The sequence below is a fragment of the Rattus norvegicus genome, chromosome 1, assembly GCF_021556685.1.
Source record: "Rattus norvegicus strain SHRSP/BbbUtx chromosome 1, alternate assembly SHRSP_T2T, whole genome shotgun sequence".
Lineage (NCBI taxonomy): Eukaryota > Metazoa > Chordata > Mammalia > Rodentia > Muridae > Rattus > Rattus norvegicus.
The window spans coordinates 253,072,436-253,077,378 of NC_141534.1; positions in this window are offsets into that span (position 1 = coordinate 253,072,436).

Below are 4,943 nucleotides of genomic sequence, written 5' to 3' on the forward strand. Positions count from 1 at the left end.
CAATAGAGATCTAAGGCTCCCTAAGACTTTTTTTTTTCACTTAAATTTGGTGACTTGGCCAGTTAAAGTGAAGACTGTGGGCTAGAGACATTTTCCTTCTCTCCATTGATTTATTATGTAATACTTATTTCCAGGCTTATCTTTTCCTTTTCTTTCTTTTAAAATTTTGTATTTATTTTATGTGTGCCTGTGTGCATGTCTAAGAGAGCATCTAATTCTACAAGTGAAGTTACAGATAGTTGTAAGCCTCCATGTAGTTGCTGGGAATTGAACCAGGATCCACTGGAAGAGCAGTCAGTGCTCTTAACTGCCAAGTCATCTCTCTAAATTCCATTACTCCCTTTTCTGCTACAGTCTAGCTTTCCCTTCCTGTTAGGAAATCAATGAAACACAAAATTACCTGATTGTAAGTCATTCAGTTTCTCTCTTTCCCTCTATGTTCAATGTTAGAATAAAAAATAATTCCAACATCTTTCTGTCTCATTCTTTAGTGCCAAGAATTATCAACTCAAAGACAACCATTTCATTTTTCATCCACATTCTTTTATATTTCTTCCTCTTGTGAAATAATTCTCTGATAAACTATCATCTCATCTGTAAAAATGCAATATATCTCTAAGTAGCACACTTTTAAAACCTAAATATATATGCATATATATGTATATATATGTATAAATATGTATCATACTTATATATTGGAAATTGCTAATATCAAATGTCTTCAATCTTCAAATTCCAATTGTCCTTTATTCATGTTTATTTGTTAGCTTGAATATGGATCAAAGTGGCATCTGTATTTTCATTTCTTTTACAAAAACCTCTCTGTCTCTCCCTCTGTCTCTATCTCTATCTCTGGCTCTGTCGTGTGTGTGTGTGTGTGTGTGTGTGTGTGTGTGTGTGTGTGTGTGTATGTGTGAGAGAGAGAGAGAGAGACTATTGTGTGGTGTGTGCATTTGTGTGTGTGTGTGTGTGTGTGTGTGTGTGTGTGTGTGTGATTGGATGTATGAGGTTGATGTTACATGTCTTTCCTCCATTGTTCTCATGTTCAGTTTTTGAGACAGAGTCTCTTACTGAACACAAAGCTCAAGGATTGTGCTAGGCTGGTTAGCCGTCAAGCTTCAGGGATCTTCCTAGCTTTTCAGAAAGGATATGCTTCTTAGTTTGATACTTTCTCTTTTGCTTGTTAAATCTTAGGAAGTTTTGCTCATTTTTAGAGCAAAAAAAAAAAAACCAAAAAAACAAACAAAACAAAACAAAACTGTTAGTCCCAGTTAAAAAGAGAGAAATGAAAAAAGCCAGAGTTGAGAGACCAGACCTCACAAAATCACTGATGATTACTGTATCCAATCTATCCACACCTCACTGTAAAGAAAATCCTATTTGGTTAGTCTCAAGCTCATGATAACAGTTCTTGCTTCTCTCTGCATTTCTTCCTATGAATGGGCTGTTTCCTTTCTCTAAGCCACGAGTGAGGCAGACCAAACGTGAGATTACTTATTATTACATAATGAAAATTTCTTTTATCATTCTAGTGAGCATAAACTTATCACTTAGACTTTCAGCTTTTGTATAGGGTGAGCTAAAGAGCTAGAGCTGTTTGTTTGAAACAGGAACGAAACAGAACATCCACAGAGCAGAGTTGTGTGAACCTTTTACTTACCATTGACTTAGCTTTGCATGACAGGGCAGAAGCAACGTCTCGTGTAGCAGGAAGATGTTTGCAGATTTTAGCACATACATTAAAAAATGTGGGCCCCTCTTAGAGTTTATATGGCAATAGCAGTATCTTTTTCTCCATCTTGCTGAGGTTTCATGAAATTTATTTTTATTCCCATTCCCAGCTCTCTTTGTCTGTTTTAATATAATACACATATTTGTCTCTGTGGCACACAAATAGGTGTTCAAAGGAATTTCTCCTAAAAAGATATCAAAGAATGGACTTTGAAGATAACATTGAGAGTTCTTTGCTAAGAGATCGACATCCTCTCATCCCCGAGCCATGACGACAAATGGTGAAGTGAATGATTTGTCTACAAAAGAAAGAAAGAAAGAAAAGGGAAAAAGAAAACATTGGGGAAGATGCCACTTGAACCTCAGTTACCATTTTATAGATTCATTGGTGACCAACCCATAATAGCCTTGATCAAGGAGTACGGCCATTTAGTGTTAGATCACCCACATTCTTCATGTCTAACTTGTCCACATTCAGATGCGTTTAATTATACTGTTGGGCAGGGTGCAAGGGGTTGAGTTGAAAGATCAACAGAAAGAGATGAAATCTTAGGAGACTGTTGCTCTTTAAATTAAGCATCTTGCTGGCAGTGGTGGCACATACCTACAATACCATCACTCAGGAGGTAGAGCCTGGTGGATCCCTGAGTTTGAGACCAGCCTGGTCTAAAGAGAGAGTTCAAGGAAGCCATGGCTACTCAGAGAAATCCTGTCTTGAAACAAACAAACAAACAAACAAACAAACAAACAAACATGTCAGTTTTTCATTATGATTGAAGCACTTACGGTGTACCAAGCTATACTTACTTCTCTCTGAATATATATTTACATGGTAGCTGCCTGCATTATGATACAATGTCATATGATTCAGAGGACAGAATGCCTAAAGTGAAATGCATTTTATCCATTTATTTTTCATTATTTTATATTAACCCACTTTGTGATAGATGACCATGAATTAACAATACATTTAAATAAAGGATCTGTAAGCAGGAAGAAAACTTTGTGATTGTCTCCACCAGGTTTACTAGGAGACGCTAAGAGGTTATTGCCCTTTGTTAGTAAATAAGAGGTTCATTCTCAGAGCAACCGATCCCTGAAAGCATTAATATGGTTATCCTATTTCCATTAATTATCCTCAAGTATGGAACATTCTAGAATATTTTCTTTTCTTTTTTTTTTAAGATTTATTTATTTTATTTATACTAGTACACTGTCACTGTCTTCAGACACACCATAAGAGGGCATCAGATCTCATTACAGATGGTTGTGAGCCACCATGTGGTTGCTGGGAATTGAACTCAGGACCTCTGGAAGAGCAGTCAGTGCTCTTAACCATTGAGCCATCTCTCCAGTCCCTAGAATCTTTTCTTGAGCTATTATTATTCAATCTTTGTTCCTTTGCGATTTTATATTCCATCTATTCCTTTCTGTTTCACCCTTTTTGTTAACTTCAGTGTTCAGAGCTTTAAAGGAGCAAAGAATAAGATTTATTTGATAGGAATGAAAAAAAAAAACGGGCAAGGGAAAGAACTCAACAACGTTTCTGCTTATTTAGCACGCAATGAATATTTTGAGTCTTCTAGCATAAAAGCAGGTTTCAAGGTGAATATATACACAAAAATAAAGTTTTATGAGAATACTTCAGAGCATTGTGGTGCACCATTTTCATCATCTAAATTATAAAATCCTTAACAAAACTATTCACATTCCAAAACAACTTTTTTTTCCTATTAAAGCACAAGCAAGCTTTTCTCCTCTTCTCTCCTCAGCAGTGGGTGTCCTCTTGTCCTGAGCAATGAAAATATTGTGTTAAGGAGAAAAACTACCAGCACTCAGGAGGTAGAGGCAGGCAAGAGCTCTGAGAGTTTGAGGCCATCTTAGTCTATAAATAGCGTTCCAGGACAACCAGAGCTCTGTTATACTGTCTCATGGCCTGTTAACCGCTCACTCCCCGTCACCCCAAGAAAATCTATTTTTCAAACATCACTATATAGTATATACTATATTATATTTATATTATATACTTTGATATTAATAGATTTCACTTTCAATTTTATAGTTATAATTGTACTTCTTGTGTGAACTTCAGCTTGCCTGTTCTAGGAGGACTGCTGTACACCAACATACTTACCACCCAAAACTAAGGGTACACAGTGTGTTTTTCTTATCCCCCCCCCCCACACCTTTGTTAAATTAAAGGGTAAAGTTCGTATGGCAACAGGTCAATGCACTCAAAAGCATATCCTAAGACAATGGAAAATTCTTAAAAGTTTTAAAGTTGGTTTTAGGAAAAATTTGCGCGGGCCAGGGGTTACACCCCCTCCCCCCAAAAAAACCTACGGCACACAGTCGAAGCCAAAATTCTCATAGTTTCGAGTTTTAATATTTTGCTATATCCCTCCGCCTCGTGTTTTTGATGGCAGCAGTTTCCACAGTGCTTCCACGTGTGGGTTTTTTTTTTTTTTTTCCTTTTAAGGAAGGTAATTATTTACCAAGTGAGATTAGTAGGCTTCTGAAACGTTCTGAAAGAGAGGGGCCACATTTGAACTTTGTACGACTCTTGTGTGTTGTTGGGGGAGGATTCTTTTCTTGGGGGCAAGGATTCCATTTTTGAGACTGTGATGTGTGTGCAAGGGTTTTCTTCGCGGGGAGGGCTTCCTTCGCTCAGATGAGACCTCCAGGCCTTGGGAGGAGGTCGTCCTGTGTTGGGAGAAGACCGTCCCTCACAGAGTAGCCTGTGAGGCTGCTTTCGAACTCAGGGTTGGCTCCCTTGTGGACCAGAGCTTTGGATGGCTGCTTCGTTCAACAGCTAGGACTTCAAGGGATACCAGAACTTGCGTGATCCGAGTAAGTACAGGGAAGACGCCATTTGCTAAGACGGGGCTGGTTAAAAATCTCTGGGTTGAGACCATTTCCTGTCAGCCAAGGCTTGCCAAGCGCACCAGCCCCTGCTTCTGGTGTCTACTTGGGGAAGTACAGTAGCCATTTTCCCGCTCTTCCACCGGCAGTAGAATCCCCGCTGCTGGTGAGTTGAGGGGGAGTGGTGAGCTAGGACGCAGGGAGGCGCCTTCTGTTGAGGTCAGCCGTGGACTCAGCGCCATGGCCTACTATCGTAAGGCTAAGGCGCGTACCCTTCCGGCCGCCGTTCTCTTCCGCTCGCCTCAGGTGCAGCGCGGATCCCTCCGCCGCAGCCGGCAGCGCGGCGCTCT